At 39.2% G+C, this 23,260-nt stretch overlaps 1 pseudogene; it reads left to right on the top strand.

The window, feature by feature from the left end:
- Nucleotides 1-608: 608 nt before the first annotated feature.
- LOC101108525 (adenylate kinase 2, mitochondrial-like) lies at nucleotides 609-13,064 on the top strand (annotated as a pseudogene).
- Nucleotides 13,065-23,260: the final 10,196 nt, after the last annotated feature.

The raw sequence follows: 23,260 nt of genomic DNA on the forward strand, positions 1-23,260 counted from the left end.
AAAAAGTGTCTATAAAAGGTGTTGCTGAAAAGTAACACAGTCCTCTACAAGCATGCAGCAATTTACTTGGCCTGAGGCACCAAGTTACAAGGTGAACAAGACGAACTTGAGCTATTGCTGATTATTACCACTTTCTGGGAACTGGGAATCACTTTGCTTCTCTGTGTCCTCCCCACATGAAAAAATATCTGTTCAATCTACGATTGTGGATAATGATAATGACTATGTTTACTTCACAGATGTAATCACAAAATAAACAATAATCTTTTACAATGAAGTTGAGCAGAGCAAACACTTGGGTTACTAAGGCCTAAGTGTAGAGCCTATCTAGATTTTTTCCTACTCATTCACCCCAAGGCTTACTGTAAGAAATCGATATAGGAGACAAACTGTCCTTTGAACTGCCTGTGTCATGCCCCTAAGTCCCCTCCGTTTTGTTTTCATCCTCTCTAGCACTCTTCCTATAACTCTAACCAGATCTGGAAGCCTGGAAATAAAACGCCTCAGTTGCCCTTCTATCTTCTCTGTGGGGATTGTCACTGAAAGCAGAGGTGCTAACAAAGAGATGCAAAGTGTGGCAAAGTGTCAAGTGCTACATCAATTTAAGAATGAGTGTTATGACAAACCCCAAGAAGTGTGTCTCTATTAAGGACAATGAGGACAGAAGAGATTTGGGAGACAAAACTTGGGTACTCTTCTGATCTGATATATATATATATAGCCTGCTTTCTTCTTAAGTGAAGTGAAACGAAAGTCGGTCAGTCATGTCCAACTCTCTGTGACCCCATGGACTATACTGTCCTTGAAAGTCTCCAGGCCAGAATACTGGAGTAGGTAGCCTTTCTCTTCTCCAGGGAATCTGTCCAACCCAGGGATCAAACCCAGGTCTCCTGCATTGCAGTTGAATTCTTTACCAGCTGAGCCACAAAGGAAGCCCTTTTCTTAAGTATTAGGTCTAATTAAGTTTTTTCTACTTTTATTATAAGTTTAAGCTCCCATTTTCTTTTGGGTATGATCCTTTCTATTAAAGGAATCACTTTGTTCTGAATTGCCCCCAAAAAATGCCTATCAATTTATGTTCGGCTACAAGCTGGATGGAGCAGCTAGGTTGACCTTACTTCAGTATTACTGCCTGGAGAATTCCATGGACACTGGAGCCTGGCAGGCTACAGTCCATGGGGTCACAGAAAGTCAGACAGGACTGACTGACTTAACACGTTCACTTTCATTGCAGAGCTGTTAATTAGGAAGCCAGACTTGGCTGAAGGCATTGTGCTACATTGGGAATACCATGGGATTTGAAGTCAAGCTGATACACTTCTGAGAACAGACTCTATTGCTCATCACCAAATTTTTCACTGAACTTCAGATCTTTTCATCAAAATGGAGATAATGTCATCCATCTCATATTATCAAAGGAGTAAAAACAACAACAAAATAAGGTAATGCAATTCCATAGGAAAATGCCTAGCAGAGAGACTCCCCCTCCCTCTGTTGGTGAATTATATGGGCCCTCTTCCTGCTGTTCTTTTTCCCCCTCAGAGTATGTGATTTGTTTCATCTTTATCTATAGTTCCTGATTTTATATGAAATGTAAAAGTTATGATTATCTCAGGAAACGCTTTACTGGGTCTATAAACAGTAGCACTAAATTATAACTGATAACCAGACTCAGGATGTTATCTCTCTCTGAGGTAATTTGAATTTTGAAAGGGGATAAAGTCTTAAAGAATTGATCTCATGTAAGCACTATACCCTGAGTCTTTTAACTTTCAAATTGTGTAACCCTGAGCTAATCACTATATATCCTTGCCCATTCTAAGCTTCTTTTTTTTTTTTTTTTTTGGTCTTGTTGTTTTTAACTTACCATGATGAACCCAAACTTGGTTTTCTTTAAAGGTAAATTCTACCAGCCCTAACCTTCTGTAGTTTTTATTGTGAAGTTTCAGGCACTAATAAAGAATGAAAATAATATTTACCAAATGCAAAACCTGGGCTATGTGATCTAAAATATCTTTAATTATCAAAGAATTTCTGGGTCATGATTAATTTGCAAATGAGGACCTTGAGGTTTAGCAAGAGTTAAGAGGCTTGCCTCCATTACCAAGTGGAAGAGACAGACTTTAAACTCACACTCATCTGAGCAGTGGTAAAGAACCCACTTGCCAGTGCAGGGGATACAAGAGATAAGGATTCCATCCCTGAGTCAGGAAGATCCCCTGGAGTAGAAAATGGCAACTCACTCCAGTATTCTTGCCTAGAAAGTTCCATGGACAGAGGAGCCTAGCGGGCTAGAGTCCTTGAAGTTGTAAAGAGTCAGACACAACTGAACAAGCACAGCCATTTAACTCCAAAGACTTTGTTCATTTCCCCAGGAAAACTCCTACAGTGGGAAAGTCTTTTTGCCACCTATTAAATTAAACCATTCAGTCCAGTTCAGTCACTCAGTCGTGTCTGACTCTGCAACCCCATGAATCGCAGCACGCCAGGCCTCTCTGTCCATCACCAACTCCCGGAGTTCACTCAAACTCATATACATCATGTCAGTGATGCCATCTAGCTATCTCATCCTCTGTCATCCCCTTCTCCTCCTGCCCCCAATCCCTCCCAGCATCAAAGTCTTTTCCAATGAGTCAACTCTTCACATGAGGTGGCCAAAGTATTGGAGTTTCAGCTTTAGCATCAGTCCTTCCAAAGAATACCAAGGACTGATCTCCTTTAGAATGGACTGGTTGGATCTCTTTGCAGTCCAAGGGACTCTCAAGAGTCTTCTCCAACACCACAGTTCAAAAGCATCAATCCTTCGGTGCTCAGTTTTCTTCACAGTCCAACTCTCACATCCATACGTGACCACAGGAAAAACCATAGCCTGAACTAGACAGACCTTTTTTGGTAAAGTAATGTCTCTGCTTTTGAATATGCTATCTAGGTTGGTCATAACTTTCCTTCCAAGGAGTAAGCATCTTTTAATTTCATGGCTGCAATCACCATCTGCAGTGATTTTGGAGCCCAAAAAAATAGTCTGACAATGTTTCCGCTGTTTCCCCATCTATTTCCCATGAAGTGATGGGACCAGATGCCATGATCTTAGGAAGTCACTGTTATCAAGACCGTTTGTTTTATTGCAGTTGTCTGCACACCATCATTTATAAACTCCTAGAGAGAGACATGCATACTTCAAGTTCCAGCACCTAAGAAATTGAGGGATCAAGTGTGTTTTCAGTTGGGGTTTTCAACAGAATAGAAGACAGAAAGAGGAGGGAGAGAGAAGGGAGGAAGATAAGAAAGAGGGAAGCAATTATTTATTACTCATTATGAGCTTTGGGGATCTTGCTTTGCTGGGCTGGAGTAACAGCTATCTGAAAGCTATTTCTAGACAGCCATTCTCTACTATAAGCAAGATACTGTGAAATTTATTTTGAGAACTGTTTAAATTTTTTAAACTTTAATACCTTCTCAATTCAACTTTATGACACCACACACAAGAAGGTATTTTATGCTAAAAGGAATGAAAAGCTTTTCCTCTATGCTCTTAGGTTCTGTATTTGAGACATGCAAATTAAACTGGCAAGAGACAGTTTAAGAGGAGAAAGGCATACATATTTTATGTACATGGAGACTCTACAGAAAAGAGTGAAAACCCAAAGAAGTGTTTAACTGAGGGCTTATCTATCATTTTAAAAAGAGCAACGGGGTGTGGGATGAGCAGTGAGAGGCTTCGGAGGCCACCAACGTGCCTGAGGCAACACCAACTCAAGAGTATCCCAAGGTACCTGGGCCACCTGGAGCCGGCAAGAGTTCCCAGGCACCCAAATCTACTGAAAACTTCTGTGTCTCCCATTTGGCTACTGGGGACATGCTAAGGGTCTTCTGGCTCAGATCTGGGAGAAAAGCTGAAGGCAACTAAGGATGCTGGAAAACTGATGAGTGATGAAACAGCCACAGAGCTCATTGAGAAGAATTGGGAGATCTCTCCATGCAGAAATAATATTCTCCTAGATGGCTTCTCTCAGACTGTGAGGCAGGCAGAAAGGCTTGGTGACTTCACCAAGAAGAGGAGAGAAGCTTGATTCTGTGATTGAGTTCAGCATCCCAGGCTCTATGCCAATCCAGAGACTTACAGGAAGGCCCCCAGAATGGACATTCCTACACAAAGAGTTCAATCCCCTAAAGGCATCCACGAAAGATGGTATCACAGAGCAACCCTTGATCCACTGATCAGATGATAATTCAATTCAGTTCAGTCGCTCAGTCGTGTCCGACTCTTTGTGACCCCATGAATCGCAGCACACCAGGCCTCCCTGTCCATCACCAACTCATGGAGGTCACTCAGATTCATGTCCATTGAGTCAGTGATGCCATCCAACCATCTCACCCTCTGTCGTCCCCTTCTCCTCCTGCCCCCAATCCCTCCCAGCATCAGAGTCTTTTCCAGTGAGTCAGCTCTTCTCATGAGGTGGCCAAAGTACTGGAGTTTCAGCTTTAGCGTCATTCCCTCCAAAGAAATCCCAGGGCTGATCTCCTTCAGAATGGAGTGGTTGGATCTCCTAGCAGTCCAAGGGACTCTCAAGAGTCTTCTCCAACACCACAGTTCAAAAGCATCAATTCTTTGGCACTCAGCCTTCTTCACAGTCCAACTCTCACATCCATACATGACCACAGGAAAAACCATAGCCTTGACTAGACAGACCTTAGTCGGCAAAGTAATGTCTCTGCTTTTGAATATACTATCTAGGTTGGTCATAACTTTTCTTCCAAGGAGTAAGCGTCTTTTAATTTCATGGCTGCAGTCACCATCTGCAGTGATTTTGGAGCCCCCAAAAATAGTTTGACACTGTTTCCACTGTTTCCCCATCTATTTCCCGTGAAGTGATGGGACCGGATGCCATGATCTTCATTTTCTGAATGCTGAGCTTTAAGCCAACTGTTTCACTCTCCTCTTTCACTTTCATCAAGAGTCTTTTGAGTTCCTCTTCACTTTCTGCCATAAGGGTGGTGTCATCTGCATATCTGAGGTTATTGATATTTCTCCTGGCAATCTTGATTCCAGCTTTTGTTTCTTCCAGTCCAGCACTTCTCATGATGTACTCTGCATAGAAGTTAAATAAGCAGGGTGACAGTATACAGCCTCAAGGTACTCCTTTTCCTATTTGAAACCAGTCTGTTGTTCCATGTCCAGTTCTAACTGTTGCTTCCTGACCTGCATACAGATTTCTCAAGAGGCAGGTCAGGTGGTCTGGTACTCCCATCTCTTTCAGAATTTTCCACAGTTTATTGCAATCCACACAAACAAAGGCTTTGGCATAGTCAATAAAGCAGAAATAGATGTTTTTCTGGAACTCTCTTGCTTTTTCCATGATCCAGCGGATGTTGGCAATTTGATCTCTGGTTCCTCTGCCATTTCTAAAACCAGCTTGAACATCAGGAAGTTCACGGTTCACGTATTGCTGAAGCCTGGCTTGGAGAATTTTGAGAATTACTTTACTAGCATGTGAGATGAGCGCAATTGTACAGTAGTTTGAGCATTCTTTGGCATTGCCTTTCTTTGGAATTGGAATGAAAACGGACCTTTTCCAGTCCTGTGGCCACTGCTGAGTTTTCCAAATTTGCTGGCATATTGAGTGCAGCACTTTCACAGCATCAATCTTTCAGGATTTGAAATAGCTCAACTGGAATTCCATCACCTCCACTAGCTTTGTTCATAGTGATCCTTCCTAAGGCCCACTTGACTTCACATTCCAGGATGTCTGGCTCTAGATGAGTGATCACACCATCATGATTATTTGGGTCGTGAAGATCTTTTTCGTACAGTTCTTCTCTGTATTCTTGCCAACTCTTCTTAATATCTTCTGCTTCTGTTAGGTCCATACCATTTGTGTCCTTTATTGAGCCCATCTTTGCATGAAATATTCCCTTGGTATCTCTAATTTTCTTGAAGAGATCTCTAGTCTTTCCCATTCTGTTCTTTTCCTCTATTTCTTTGCATTGATTGCTGAGGAAGGCTTTCTTATCTCTTCTTGCTATTCTCTGGAACTCTGCATTCAGATGCTTATATCTTTCCTTTTCTCCTTTGCTTTTTGCTTCTCTTCTTTTCACAGCTATTTGTAAGGCCTCCTCAGACCTTTTTTTGCTATTTTTGCATTTTTTGCATTTCTTTTCCATGGGGATGGTCTTGATCCCTGTCTCCTGTACAATGTCACGTACCTCATTCCATAGTTCATCAGGCACTCTATCTATCAGTTCTAGGCCCTTAAACCTATTTCTCACTTCCACTGTATAATCATAAGGGATTTGATTTAGGTCATACCTGAATGGCCTAGCGGTTTTCCCTACTTTCTTCAATTTAAGTCTGAATTTGGTAATAAGGATTTCATGAGCTGAGCCACAGTCAACTCCTGGTCAAGGCCTTGAAAATCCACCCTGAGACCTACCACAGTGAGACCATCCATCGGTGGAGTAAGACAGTAAAGGGGCTCCACTCTGCCATCCACGCATCCCAGACCCGTGATGTCCTGTTTGCAGCATCCTAGCAGCATTGTCCAAAGCCACATCCCAGAAACAGAAGGCCAGGCAGGACCGCATCGCTGCTCATCACCGCATGGCCTGGTCCCTGCCCATAGGCGCTGTGCAGAGGGGAGGGTGATCAGGGTAAGGCTGGAGGGGAGGAGATGGAGGGCACAAGACAGAAAGAGCAGCCATGCTGCGGTGAATCAATTCCTTTCATGAAGCCGGAGTCTTAAAAATGTATAGACAAAGGGGAAAACTAATTTGTAAAAACAGTATCTGGAGGGTATAGGTAGAAATGGAGATGTAGCATTATTTGTAAGGAATCACATTTTCGTTTACTCTGGACTGGTGACAATATTTCACAAAGCCAGTGCCCTAAGACTTCAGCTTTTATCAAAGCCTCCTGCCAACCCAGGTATGCAGGAAGTCCCACTGTCACCTTGCCATCCTGTAGCTTGGATCAGGGCGGAAGTTGACTACTAACCCTGGTTCCCCATAGCATGTGATCAAAATGTTATCTTCACACTGGAAAGGGACACAGAGTGTGTTCCAGGGTCAGTGGCTCAACTAATCAAGTTTACTGGCTTCAGGAGGCAGGTGGGACAGGCTGGTGTCTCTCCCTTCCCAACTCAGCACTGATTTACCAGCCCACCTGCCCTAGTGGGTAAGCTCACGGCAACCACCCAGCTCACATCACAGCCCTACACTCTTGCCTTCTTCCATCCACGTCGTGCAAAAGGATCCTTTTTAATAAATGAGCAAGTATCCTAAGCAACATCATCCAAAGACTGTCCTTTTCATCCTCAAATCCTGTGACTGACATCACTCAACAGCCCTAGGATGCATCATTTTCAAGGAGGCATTTTCTTAACTGTCCTAATGCTGCCTTGTTTGGCCCCTAAATCAATAAAGTGTGCCAGAAGTTTATGTAAATTTTTTTAAAAAAGAGCAATAAGTTGTGGAAGATGACTAAGAAATGTATAAGTAAGGGTTGTTTACTAAGAGGCATCCTATAGACTCATTTCAGTGCTATCTCAGGTATTCCTGATACGGGAGAGGGAACACCTTTACAAATGGAAATGCATATTACCTTTGTAAGGGGCAATTTATGCCCTGCTCTCAGGCAGGAGGATGGAGGGCAACAAGCTTGTGTTTGCCGTTTTCCAATCCCTTCAGCTCAAAATAATCCCTATGCCAAAATGGCATTTTTTTGGAGGGTGGAATATTCTGATCCCCTTCAATGCCAATAAGGTTTTGAAATATTTAAAAGAACAACAAAATCTATTAGAAAGTCTAGAAAGGATGGGTATAAGGAAATGCCCTCATTCTCTGTTGGTTGCTATGTTGAGTATACAATTTATGTATCAATGCTATTTAAAATAATATATCCCCCAATTTAGCAACCCTACTTCCTGGAATATATTTAGAGGCAATAACCAGATAGATATATGCACAAAACTGTGTCTATATATTTGTTAATCAGTCAATTTTATAATAGCAATAAACTAGGGAGGGGAACTAAATGTACATCTACATATGAATGAATAGATAAAGTATTATGGCCAAACTATGAACCAGGTATCTACAATATAGATTTTTATTTAATGGCACGACTGATGTTTTTGTCATATCATCTAGTGAAAACTGGTTATAGAATATATATCTATATACAGCATGACAATGTAAATTTTAAGTTAATAATATCTGTCTATGTAATTTTATAGAGAGATATCTATTTTCACCAACAGCTAGCCACACCAAGAACTGGAGTGGGTTGCCATTTCCTTTTCCAGTGAATCACAATGGAATACTATAAAAAGTTTTGGGCTTCCCAGGTAGCACTAGTGGTAAAGAGCCCACCTACCTATGCAGAAGACATAAAAAACATAGTTTTGATCCCTGGATAGGAAAGATCTCCTGGAGGAGGGCATGGCAACCCACTCCAGTATTTTTGCCTGGAGAATCCCAGGGACAGGGGAGCGTGGTGGGCTACAGTCCATGGGGTCGCAGAGTCAGACATGACTGAGATGACCTAGCATGCATGTATGCACTGTAAAAGATTTAGGTATGTTCTCGATATCAACAAGAACTTGAAATATTGCCACTATATAACCCACAACTCTGAAAAATAGATCAATTTCACAGTACATGTCCACAGAGAGTGGGCAGAGTGTCAGAACAATGGGGGAAAGTCTGGACCTTCAGCTCCATCCTCTTTTCTAGTGAGTTTGCATGCACGTGCCTGCTAAGTTGCTTCAGTTGTGTCTGACTCTTGTGGCAATATGGGCTCTAGCCCACCAGGTGCCTCTGCCCATAGGATTCTCCAGGCAAGAATAAGGAGGGGGTTGCCTTGCCCTCCTCCAGGGGATCTTCCCAACTCAGGGATGGAACCCGAGTCTCCTGTGGCTGCTCCCTTGCCCATGGATTCTTTACCACTGAGCCACTGGGGAAGCCTTCTAGTAAGTTTATAGAATATCAAGTAAACTCCCATCACATGGATTAATCAAATGTTTTATTTTTAAATGAAAGTCTAGGAACTTTGCTAGTGGTCCAGTGGTTAAGACTCTGAGCTCCCAGTGCAGAGGACTCGGGTTCAATCCATGATCAGGGAACTAAACCCCACAGGCTGCAACTAAGAGTTTGCATGCCACAACTAAAAATCCTGCATCCCACTACTCACCTGGTGCAGCCAAATAGATAAATATTAGAAAAAAAACAAGTCTAATATAGTAGTTTCCAACATTGCTCTTCAACTAGGATATGATTCTTATCTTGTGATGCATTTTGAAAAAGTTGATCTCTCTGTGATGACAATGGTGTGAAAAACATTTACCTACCCCTTGGAGTTGTAAGTAGGAAATCGAAAAACAACAGCAATAGCATTAAAAGTCATTCCAAATTTTATTTGTAAGAGTGGAATTGTTTAAGTGTTTTGTAAAACCTCGTCTATATACCAGCCTACAGGAAGGTTTAATTTTCTCCATGATGTTTGCCCTGGATCTCAGGAGTGGTCCTACGTCCTTCCCTGTCATTTTATGTGTGTGTTCAGTCGCTCAGTTATGACTGACTCTTTGCAACTCCATGGACTGTAGCCTGCCTGCCTCCTCTGTCCATGGAATTTTCCAGGCAAGAATATTGGAGTGGGTTGCCATTTCCTACTCGAGGGGATCTTCCTGACCCAGGGTTGGAACCCACATCTCCTACATTGACGGCTGGGTGCCACCTGGAAAGCCCAGCATAGAAATTCAGGTTGAAGACCCCAAAACAAATGGTCAGGCTCAGAGACATTCAGTCAGGTTACTATTTTATTTCTTTTAAACAAAATCAGATCTTTACAAGAATATCAACATCGTACTTCTTAAAGCCACAGAAACTTGAGGGCTGAAAGGCACCATGTGCTCAACATGTGCTCATCTGCTTCAGTCACGACCAACTCTTTGTGACCCCGTGGACCATACCCCTCCAGGCGCCTCCATTTGTGGGATTTCCCAGGCAAGAATACTGGAGTGGGTTGCCATGTCCTTCTCCAGGGGATCTTCCCCACCCAGGATCAAACCTGCGACTCCTGTGGCTCCTCCACTGGCAGGCAAATTCTTTACCACTGAGCCACCAGGGAGGCCGTGGAGTCTCAGAAATTTATGGTGGCGCTAGCTTCGGCAGAACATATAATAAAAATTCATAGTAAATGAGACGTCAGTGTAAAGTGTAAATCTCAGAAGAACTTCTTTGCCATTGCACAAGTCCCAGTTATCTTCCACAATACCCTCTTATTGAGCCACTTTTTCCTAAAATAAGTGTTAATAATGTCTGTTCTCACCCTGTACGTCAGCACTTCCAGGATTTCTCGTCCTGGAGTTTCATCCTTGCCCATGCCCTCCCCGATGCAGGGCTGAACCATCACAGCACTGTCAGAGTAAATCTTCCCCTCAATTGGTTGTTCCTGTCAAGCTGTTGTTAGCGGAGTGAGTCTGTTTTTCTCTGTCTCCTTCCTTAGTCACTGTGAAATGAAAACAATATGAGATCCTCGCTGGTTTCCATCACTCTGCTTTCTTCACTCTGAAACAATGTCTTGCTTTTCTGACATATAGAGCTCCCGTGGAAAGCATGTATGCCTATACCTTAAACTTCTTTTGGCCATTTGTTCTTGCTGCTCAGTCATTAAGTTGTGTCTGACTATCTGTAACCCCATGATCTGCAGCACATCAGGCTTCCCTGCCCTTCAATATCTCCAGGAGTCTGCTCAAATTCATGTCCACTGAGTCAGTGATGCTATCTAACCTATGTTATCCTCTGCCGCCCACTTTTCCTTTTGCCTTCAATCTTTCCCAGCATCAGGATATAAGGCAGTTCAATTCCGAGGCATATATTGACTTAAACTAGTTGTTTAGTAATCTCATCTATTTTTGTGGAAGGTTTTATATAATTTAACTGACATTTAACTCTCCTTTCCCAAACATTGTTTTAATAGGACAAGAATCTTTGGGGGCAATTTTAAGTTGATTCAAAATACTTTACATTTTAATAATTAAACAGTACTTTCCACAAAGTGAATTTAGGATCTTGCCCTAGTCTCTGAAGAAAAATCCTCAGAGGAATTTAATTAAAGATAACCTATTTCCCATATATTACATAAAATTTAATTAAAGAATCAGTCTCTGCTTTTGACTCAAAGGGATTGGGTCAAAAGAATTAAAAACCCACATATGTTAAAAAAAAAATTCTAAAACTTGATGCTTTGTATTCACCAGAAAACTACATTTTTTTCTCTCTTTTATATACATTATCAAAATAAAACCATTCTGGGTAGTAGACAGATTCACATTACTATTTCATATTACTATTACAATATCAATACCACGTGGTATGGTTTTAGAGTCCTTTTGTTGTCAGTTTAAATATGAAGAAATTGGGCTTCCCTAGTGGCTAGGTGGTAAAGAATCTACATGCTAATGCAGGAGACACAGGTGTGATCCCTTATTCAGGAAGATCCCACTTGCCAGGGAGCAACTGTCTGTGCCCCACACTACTGAGCCTGCGCGCTAGAGGCCGGGAGCACCCACCGAGCTCCACCGCGACTACCGAGGACCGTGTGCCCGAGATCCCTGCTCTGCAGCAAGAGATGCTCCCACAGCGAGAAGGTGCGCCACGCAGCTCGAGCGCAGCCCCAACCCCTGGCAAGAGAGGAAGCTTGCACAGCAACGAAGACCCACCAGTGCCAAAAATAAACAAATAGAATATTTAAAATATACATAAATATGAAGAAATCAAGATCAAATTGGATCGGTAAGTTGGCTAAAGTCACCAGTACACACAGCAGAACTAGAGATTTCTAATGTAAGACCGGTAATCCTCCCATTACGTCAGTTCCCAAGAGAGTCACCTGCGATGAGAAAGTGATCTGTAATATTTGTCCGGATGGGACTCCACAGTATATGAGCCAGCCAACAGTATAGATTCTAACTCACTGTCATCTGAGTTACAAGTTTAATCATCAGATCTCTTGGTCTGCACCCAAAACAGCTTAACTACCTTGAGCTACTTATTCACCCTACTTCTTTACTGCCCTGCCACGTAAGTTTCTAAATGTTCAAATACTTTTCAGTTTCATCTCCCAATATAACCAGCTTTCTAACTCCTTTGTAAATTAAACCTTCAGATGCCGTATCTCATTCTAGTAGTTCTCATATCCATGCAGTGTTTCTTTCCAAAGAATATACTATCCGTTGCAGTCTTAACCTGACAGTGAACTTGAGCAGAGGGAAAGATGAGACTTACTTCTTTAAAATATATACAAATTTCTGCGTATTTGAATATGTGCAAGTCCTTAAATTTTAATAATTCTTTGAGGGAAAATTTTTATTTTTCCAAAAGCACTTAATTTCATCTTAGTTGTAAGCCAGTGTTCATCATGGTAGGAATATTGGGGAGCTGGAGAGAAAGCAAGCATTGCTCAATACATATACGAAAGAAGAAGTAAAAGAAAGAAAGGCAGAGGAGTACATTTTTCACTTATTGAAAAACATTTTTTGAGGACCTACTGTGTGAGATACCGAGTATTACCTGATAAAACACTTAAAAGAATGCAAATTACTTTCAAAAACATTGTCTAATTCAATAGTAATTAATAAAATCTGAATACTTACTAATGAATAAAATATTTTAATGTTACCTTGTTAGAATTTCTAGATTCGCAATTGATACAGGGAAAAAATAAATCTTAACAGATAATGACTAAAGTCTGCAAAAGGTAATTGCTAAAGCTGAGCTCTTGAAACTGGATCCTGGCAAACAATTCTCAGAGGTATAAGGTACAGCTGCGCATTCAAACTTAAAATCACTACATCAGCTAATTTTAGACTATACTTATCAGTAATAATGGCATGTCATTGTTCTCATTTCTTCATTCTATATTACCCATGATTCCTGCTGTGACAGCTAAATTGTTCTCAAATTTACCACAGTCAAAAAAGTTTAAATTACACATGTGTATGATATTGTTTCTAGAACTTAAGAAAATTGACGACGATGATGATGGAGAGCTTACTCCTGACTTTTGACAAGTTTAGATTGAACTACAGCCAAAAAAGATGTTCAAAGTACATAATAACAGCGCTTTTTAGATATACAAGGAAACAACTTTTATCACATTTTATGAAGTCCTCATTCACTTGGAATAAACTGGATATTAATTATATGTATATATATTTTATGCTACTATTATATTTATTACTCTTTTGAGGCTGTTTTAATGAACATAGCAGAATAGTAACCTAAAAGACTCAAATTTCCCATCTTATGTTTCATGCAGAGAGGTTAGCCAATACTAAGACTAGTTTCACTCAACTTTGGTTGGTTAATTACTTGTTTTGCTCACCAGCTGCACACTATTTGAGGGTAATATATGTGAAAATAAGAAAATAAAGACAGGATTGTAAATGAAGTCCAACTGCTCATGTTTTTCCCCTGTCCCGTGATACCTCTCATCAAAATCTACTTATTTTATTTGGGCTTATTCAACTGGTAAAAAATCAGAAATAATAACATCTGAGAATTTTACTTACTGTGATTATAAACATATAAAGATTTCCTATCTAATCTTCCCAATAATCCTTACAAATAGTGAACAGTTTTTTTCCACCTAAAGAGAGTCAAAGAAATTATTTGACAAAAGGATAAAGAGCTCAGTTTCAATATTGAATCTATTTGACTTAAAAATCCATTGTCCTTCCTCACTATTAGTCTAGTTTTGACACGAGATCAACCATGAAGGTAGTTCAATAATTCAGATGTGGAAGAAATTGTGGCTAGACTACACCAGTCAAGTTGGAAAGACAGAGAATAAGGGAAGGATGATGCCTCATCATATGGGATTTCTAAGAATATTTCAGCATGACTCAAAGTAGGGTAAGGCTCAGTATACCTCAGTGACCTCCCAGAAGTCTGTAATGCAATTTGATTCAAGAAATATGGTTGCTAATTATTGCCCTGATCCCACTTTCCAATCCAAATTACAGCCTGACATGTACTCAAAAGCTTGTTGCATATAATAAGACTATTTAAGTGCCACAGTGGATATTATTGCTTCTTTTTTTGTTCATTTCAAAACAGTTTTTTAAATAAGCCTATAAAAATGTATACACATTACATATTAGGCTTGCGAAATAAGCAAAGTCCACTATTTTATCATTTATTTCAAGTATGCTTTGAGCAGATTTTCTGAAGTGGAAATTCTTACCTTTTAATTTGTTCTTTTTCTCTCTTATTTATTCTAAACTTATTCTCAATTTCACAAAAACCATTCCTGAATGGTCTATTAAGCCAATAACAATTTATCTTGTAGTGATGTAAGTCATGTACCTGGTACTGTTTTAGCCCCCAGGGAAACAGAAGTGAATAAGATGTGGTAGTTGCCCACTAGAAACTCACAGTCTCTTAGAGAGCCTGGTAAATAAATTCAATACAACGAAGTGAGGTCCTCGTATAGATTCTCAGATGCACAATGCGGGAGAAAGGAGAAAGGAGCCACTTGCTTCTTATTCCTGTACTCTTTGCTCTTAAAGCTAGAATTGGCTTTTGATTCTCATATATTACAACTGCTAAGCTAAATTGACTTTGCACATTAATCTGATCACACCTTCCTAGTTTAAATTATATTAACAGTCTCCCATCATATAAATTAGAACATCTGACCAAGATAGAAGTCTGTATAAATTCTAGTCCTTCACTACCTTTCGTTTCTCTTTACACTAAACTAAATACCATCAGTTTTGCCATATCATAAAAATATCTTAAAGGCTCTTCCTCTTTCTTCTAGCTAACTCCTAGTTAAATTTTCTGATGACTCTCTTTTTTCCTAATATCCTCTTAATTTTAGCTCAAGATTTGCATTCTCCAGGAATTCTTCCTGACCCTAGAGCATGATTTCAGTGCACATAACTTGTGCTCCCAAAGCAGCATGATTATAAGGCTAACACTAAATTGTTGAATTAGTTTTCTATACTGCATAATAAATTACCACAAACTTAGCAGTTTAAAACAATTTAAAATAATTTCACATTTATCTAACATTTCCTGTGGATTAGGATTCTGGGCACAGCTAAATTGCAGGAATACAATCAAGGTGTCAGTAGTCAGTAAGTACTGGGTTCTCACTGGGAAGTTCAATGTGGACTTCAAATGCTTACATCTATACTTCAGGCAAAAATGATACCTTTTAAGAGATCAGAGAATCTACATTCTGAACTTGCCTTTACAGTACAATAAAGAGGTTCAAGTTTGAAATGTAGTTACAGTGAGATAATGTCAGTAGAGTAGATGCAGTCAACACAAGTAATTAATTTCTTTGATTTGGCCTAAAAATGTGTACAACAGTAGCTGTGACATCAGCTGACTTAAATCTATACCCAGGAAGCAGGACTGAATACCATGGCTCCAGGGATTTCATTCACAGCTGGTGAGACCGCTTGAAAAACTTTCATAGAGCTGAATGCATCAAATCATTGACTACAATTCACAGTAGATACACTAGGGTCTCTCCTCTCATGACTGACCTAATGGATGCAGGCGTAACACAGCAGTGATGCCACCGTTTCTTCAGGTGAAGCTTATACAGGCATGCAGCACAGAGTAGTCCGGGACCAAGCAGGTACCTTGTGACGCACGTGTGCGGTGCTGTAAATGATCTCAGCTGTTACATAGCCATTATTTACAAATCCTGGGGTGAGAGAGTCTGAACACGCCATCTTGTCTACAATTGTTCTTTCTCTACAGGCAGCTAGGAGCCATCTTTCGTCCTTCAAAATTCTCTATCAAGGTAACATTCATAAATGGGAATATCTAGCCATGGTGACAGGCATAATAATGAGGAAGAGGAGGGTGGATGGAGGTAATAATGAATTCTTCCTGGCTAGTCATACGTCATTAGTTGATAACTATTGATTATGTCAGTAGTAAAAAAAATGATTAAAAACAGAAAGTTGTCCAATGTGTTCAGAAAGAATTACTCTGCTCTCTGCCTACAACATAGCATCAAAAAAAAAAAATCTTTTCATAAAAAATAGTAATACTACCATGCATTTACTGAACAATTACTGGACATACTCAGAGTTAATCAGACATTATCTACTTTAGTTCTCTTTACTAATTATGAGGTATTTTTTACTGCAAATTTACAGATTAAGTACAATGATTATTATGGCATTTTTGCTCACCAGCCTACCACCTCCATTCCTCAGCAGCCACTGGAACACAGCTTTCATTCCTGGTGTGACCTCATGGATCAATTGAACCTTGTTCTCAAATAATTGTGAATTATTGTGATTATGATTTTGACTTATTTGGTGGTTAGCTGGCAGACTCACTCTGAGATTTGCCTTTATTTGCAACCCCTTGGAACTCTGTCAGCGCTAGAACGGCCTCTTGGTAAGAACTTTTCAAAAATATTTTAAAATGTGTATTATAACAGCCACCTGTGGCAAGGCAGAGACGATGGGGCAAGATATTCTAAAACAGGACTAAAAGACTGAGGAAAATGAGGCTAAGGAAGAAGATACATGGGGAAATGAGGGCTTTTCACATCAGAGAGCAACATCATGCTCAGGGATGAATATAGGCCCATAAAAGTCCTCAAGGGATCGTGGACTCAACTTCTGGCTGATATATTAGCACTGAATAAGCAGAAGAAAAAGGCTGAGGCAGAGTTAACTGCCCTGGCTAAGGATTGGAGTGCTATAACTCAGAACCAATCTACAAAGAATGAGAGTAGTTTTTGCTTCATTTGTTTTTCTTTTTGGCTTCAGGAGTTTAAAGAAATCTCTGTCAGGTCATTGGCTGACTGCTAAGCTAATGGAGACTCCATAACATCATGACAGGAAATACTGTCTTGCAAAATAGTTTGGAAAAGTCACTGAAAAGTCTGGATGACTGCAGACAAAAAAAAGCAACAGAGCAAACTTGCTGGGAGTGGATGGAGGAGGGAGGATCTGAATTTTAGTTATTACATTGTTATATTCAAATTCTCCAGTTTTTAAACAAAATAATTATGAGACAAGGACAATAGAGCTCATTAATAAGAATCAACAGAGAAGGCAATGACACCCCACTCCAGTACTCTTGCCTGGAAAATCTCATGGATGGAGGAGCCTGGAAGGCTGCAGTCCATGGGGTTGCTGAGGGTCGGACACGACTGAGCGACTTCACTTTCACTTTTCATTTGCATGCATTGGAGAAGGAAATGGCAACCCACTCCAGTGTTCTTGCCTGGAGAATCCCAGGGACGGGGAAGCCTGGTGGGCTTCCGTCTATGGGGCCGCACAGAATTGGACACGACTGAAGCGACTTAGCAGCAGCAGCAGCAACAAGAATCAAAGAAATTTCAGAAACCATTCTCAAGGAAGCAGAGACATTGGACTTACAACTGTCTTAAACATGCTCAAAGGGCTAAAGAAAACCATGGACAAAAATCAAAGGAAAATAGGAAAACTATTACAGAATATACTAATCTTTATCACTAATAGAGCATTTCAATTTGTTGTATAGTCACTAGGTTGGTGCCCAGCACTTCTGTGATTCCATGGAATGTAGCCTGCCAGGCTCCTCTATCCATGAGATTTCCCAGATGGTATGGGGAGGGAGGAGGGAGGGGTTCAGGATGGGGAACACGTGTATACCTGTGGCAGATTCATGTTGATGTATGGCAAAACCAATACAATATTGTAAAGTAATTAACCTCCAATTAAAATTTATATATTTTAAAAAATATTTTTTATTTTTTTTAATTTTTATTTTTACTTTATTTTACTTTATAATACTGTGTTGGTTTTGCCATACATTGACATGAATCCACCACGAGTGTACATGAATTTCCAAACATGAAATCCCCCCTCCCACCTTCCACCCCGTATCATCTCTCTGGATCAAAAATAAATATAAAAGGCGCAGAAAAAAAAAAAAGAATACTGATGTGGATTGCCATTTCCTTGTCCAAGGGATCATCCCAACCCAAGAATCAAACCCAGGTCACCTACACTGGTAGGAGGATTCTTTACTACTGAGCCACCAGAGAAGAATATCAATGAAGACCTACAAATTATTAAAAAGAGCCAAATAAATATGCTAGAGTTGAGACATACAAAACTGAAATGAAAATCTCATTACAAGAGCCCAATAAGAGATTTGGGCAGGCAAAAGAATCAACAAACTTGAGGATAGGTCAATTGAAACTATCTAGACTGAGAAGAAAGATAAAAGAATGAAGACAAATGGATAGTTAAAAGGAAATGGGAATGGAATCAAAATGATACACTAGAAAAAGTCAGTTAGAAAAACATAAAGCATTAATGAAAATTCAGGAACAAAAATATAAGAAAGCAAATAGAAAAATGGCAGAAGTCCTCTCTTTTTAGTAATTACTGTAAATATACATTGAAACACAATTCAATGCACTAAAAAGCAGAGTAGGCCTATTGTTAAATATTTTCTCTGAAGATATTCAAATACCCAACAAGTCCATGAAAAGAGGCCCAACATCCTTAGTCATTCGGAGAAGGTAATGGCACCCCACTCCAGTACTCTTGCCTGGAGAATCCCAGGGACAGGGGAGCCTGGTGGGCTACCATCTATGGGGTCGCATAGAGTCGGACACAACTGAAGCAATTTAGCAGCAGCAGCATCCTTAGTCATTAAGCAAATGCAAATCAAAACCATAATAAGATACCACTTCACACCCAGTAGAACAACTACAAAAAAAATGGGAAATAGCAAGCATTAGTGAAAATGTGGAAAAACTGGGACTTTTCTTATTACTGGTGGGAATGTAAAATTATGCAGCTGTTGCAGAAAACAGCTTAGTCATTCCTGTTTAAACAAAGAATTCCCTTGTGTTCCAGCAATTTCACTTCTGAGTGTGTACCCAAGAGAAATGAAAACAGGTGTTCAAACAAAAACTTGCACATGAATGTTCATAGCAGCACTATAGCCAAATCAAGGAAATGACCCAAAGGTCCATCAACTGATTAATGAATATGCCACACATGGGATATTCAGATAATGGAATATCACTCAGCCATAAAAAGGAATGAAGTACTTATACATATTACAGAATGAATGAACCTTGTAAACATTAGGCTAAGTGAAAGAAACCAGAGGCAAAAGCCAACATGTGTGATTCCATTTACATAAATATTAACAATAAGCAAATCCATAGAGACAGGAAGCAGATTAGTGGTCGCAAAGGCTTGGAGGTAGAAGGTGTTGAACATGAGTGCTAAATATATGTGAAGTTTCCTATTGGAGTGATGAAAAAATATTCTGGAACTAAATAGTAGTGATAGTTGTACAACTTTGTAAATGTATGGTCACTAAAGTTGAATTACATCATATTTTAACACCTTAAAAATTTTGAAACAAGTTAAAAGAAAGAGCAATATAAACAATTTGATAGTTTCTTAGAGGAAGACAGCATGGAAATAATACAGACTCTGAAAAATAATACAAAATCAAGCCTTATTACTTATTAGTTGCTACCATTTATTAATAGATATTTTATGGAGATTAAATAAAACAAAAATATATTAAAATTTACCAATGTAGAACTTGACCCATTGAAAGTTTTCTATACCTATTAATTGAATCTAAACTTCTTCAGTTAAAGATATATATTTTGGTGTTACTGCTTTAGGGACATTTTTGTATAATTATCCAGTTATTTCATAGAGCTGTTATAGATATACTGGGTCCAGAGTCAGACTGATATTGCCCAAGTTTAAATCTGGGTTCTTTTATTCAGTAACCTTCAGACATTTGCTTTACCTCTTTCTGCCTCAGTTTTCTCATTTATAAAATGGGGATAAGCATAGAATTTTACCTTCAAAGGAATGAGAATTATAGTGGTATATGTTTGACAAAGCTGTCACACAATAGTAGGCTTTAAAATCGGCCCTCAACAGATGTTTTTCTTATCACCATCATCATCATTATTACAAAGATTGACCTTTCTGCTGTTAGGTCCCACTCCTTATTCATAGGAAGAAAGAAAATAGTTCACACTTGAAAAAGTTTTGTATTGAAGTATAGTTGATCTTCAGTGCTGCGTCAGTTTCAGGTGTACAGCAGCGATTCAGTTATATACGTGTGTGTGCATAGATATCTTCTTTTTTAGATTATTTTCCATTATATATTACTAGAAGATATTGAATATAGTTCCCTGTACTATACTGTCAATCTTGTTGTTTTTACTCTTATATATTAGTGTATATCTGTTAAACCCAAACTTCTAATTTTTCCTTCCCCACCCCCTCTTACCCTTTGGGTAACCATAAGATTGTTATGTCTGTAATTCACACTTTGAATGGGAAGGTAGATTATCTCAATAAAACCATTTCTTTCCTCATTCCAAGTAGGAAATGTTCCTTCCAACTGGTTTCTGTACTGTTTTGCTTCATGAAACCTATATCCTCACCCTAACTGAGTTTTCCAGTCTAGTGGTATAGCCTGTCCAGATATTTATTTCTATTGTTCTTTAGGACAATATCCATAATTGCTCTTCCTTGGGTTCATGCACCAATGACCCTTGCATTACCTCCATTTTGTCTGGGACGAATTCATAAATTGCTGCTTTTTTTAGGAAAAAAGGCAAGACATGCTGAACCATTAGGTCTTTTAGTCCTGAAATTAACTCTATAGTTTTATTTAAAAAAAAAAAAAAACAACTTTTGGTGAATTCAAAATTTTCTAGTTGGAAAAAAAAATGAAACAGTGATAACTCATATCCAGAATAGTCTATTTATCTCATCACTACCATCTAGGTGTCATGAACTAGACCATGAATCAGAACAATTTGTTCTACAAAGGTAGGAGTACAAATCCTCAGGCTATCAAAAAGCAATTTCTCAATAGGCCAGCTGAGAAGATAATTCAATAAAGCTTAGAAACTTGTTGAAATCTGTCCCCTTGCTACACTCCTTGCTGAGAAATATATTTAGAAGATTCTAAGAAAACAAAAAGCTTATCAGTACATACCCAGGGAAAAACCATAACAGAAGTTTAAAATATTAGCATGCTCCAAACACATAAGTTTGAATATTCAGTAGTTAACATATTCTTGAATTTTACTCTAAGTAGTGATGAAAAGCTCGAACGGTTTACAATTGTTTTTTAAAAAAATAGGAACATAAGAATAAAACACAAAGTTATATGAGGAAAACACAAATCTGCCACATATTTCCTCAGAGTACCACCAAAACTGGCTGATAATTTAAGAAAATTATATGCCCTCAATTTTCCAGTGGCTCAGACGGTAAAGAATCTGCTTGTAATGCAAGAGTCAGTCCCTGGATGGGGAAGATCCACTGGAGAAAAGATTGACTACCCATTCCACTATTCTTGCCTGAAGAATTCTGTGGACAAAGGAGCATGGTAGGTAGGCTACAGTCTGTGGGGTCGCAAAAAGCTGGATACAACTGAGTGACTAACACCTTCACTTTCAAAAATATCCAGAGGATGAGATAGAGGAACTTAGAGCCTATTATACAGACTGAAGTAAGTCAGAAAGAGAAAGATAAATATCATATGCTAAGGCACATATATATGGTATATAGAAAAATGGTACTGAAGAATTTATTTGGAGGGCAGCAATGGAAAAAAAGACATAGAGAATAGACAGGCACATGCGGAGAGGGAAGGGGAGGAGAGGGTGAGATAGATATACGTTGAGAGTAACATGGAAACTTACATTACCATATGTAAAACAGATAGCCAACAGGAATTTGCTGTGTGTCTCATGAAACTCAGACATGGGTTCTGTATCAACCTAGAAGGGTGGGATGGGCGGGTGATATGGGAGGGAGGTTCAAAAGAAAGGGGATATATGTATACCTATGGATGATTCATGTTGAGGTTTGACAGAAAACAACAAAATGCTGTAAAGCAATTATTCTTTAATTGAAAAATAAATATTAAAAATACTCAGAGGAAAGCAAATTTAAAAAATAATGAAATACCATTTTCAATGATAATTGTAATCTATGATTCTTAAGTGATACTATGGGGAAATTCCAAATATACAAAATAGATAAAATACTATGAACTTCAATATAGTCATTATCCAGCTTCACCAATTATCAACTCATGCACATTTTGTTTCATCTCTCCTCCATCGTCTTTTCCCGCTCATATTTAACTGAAGCAAAATCTAGCCTTTAAGTCATTTCATTAAAAGTACGTTTTTTTTTTTTTTAATGTATCTCAAGTATATGGTGTTGGGGGAAGTACATCCTGAGTTCACCTCCTCCCATGCACACACCAAAATTGCAACTATTTGCAGAGCAAGTATCAATGAGAATGACTAGATAACTGGCAGAAAAGATTTTCCATAACTATAGACATAAAGATAGAGGGAAGGAGTCACCATTTTCCATAGTTTGGGGTACTTTCATAATGACAAACACTAAATTGGTTAGAAGCCACTGCACAACATACAAACAGGAATTTCTGGATACTTTTGGTTGCATAGTCATCTTAATATGCGTAGCATTACAAAATTGTATACACACAGACTCACATATTCCTCCCTTGGTGTCTGTGGGGGACTGGTTCCAAGACCCACCATGGATACCAAAATCCATATATGCTCAAGTTCCATAGTCATCCCACTGTAGTTCCAAATCAGATTCAACGACAATGGATCATGTGGTACTGTGTTTATTTATTGAAAAGAATCCACATACAAGTGGACACATGCCATTCTGATTAAGGGTTAGCTGTGTATATACATATACGTGTGTGTACAATTTTTTTTTTTTTGCCTTTTCACTGAGCATTAATATGTGAAAAATCTGTCAGTTCAGTTCAGTTGCTCAGTTGTGTCCGACTCTGTGACTCCATGGATTGCAAAATGTCAGGCTTCCCTGTCCATCACCAATTCCCACAGTTTACTCAAACTCATGTCCATCAAGTCAGTTATGTCATCCAACCATTTCCTCCTCTGTCGTCCCCTTCTCCTCCCACCTTCAGTCTTTCCCAGCATCAGGGTCTTTTCAAATAAGTCAGTTCTTCCTATCAGGTGGCCAAAGTATTGGAGCCCCAGCTTCAGCATTGGTCCTTCCAAAGAATATTTAGGACTGATTTCCTTTAGGTTGGACTGGTTGGATTTCCTGGCAGTCCAAGGGAATCTCAAGTGTCTTCTCCAACACCACAGTTCAAAAGCATCAATTATTTGCACTCAGCTTTCTTTATAGTCCAACTCTCATATCCATAC

Source organism: Ovis aries, chromosome 21, assembly GCF_016772045.2.
Source record: "Ovis aries strain OAR_USU_Benz2616 breed Rambouillet chromosome 21, ARS-UI_Ramb_v3.0, whole genome shotgun sequence".
Classification (NCBI taxonomy): Eukaryota; Metazoa; Chordata; class Mammalia; order Artiodactyla; family Bovidae; genus Ovis; species Ovis aries.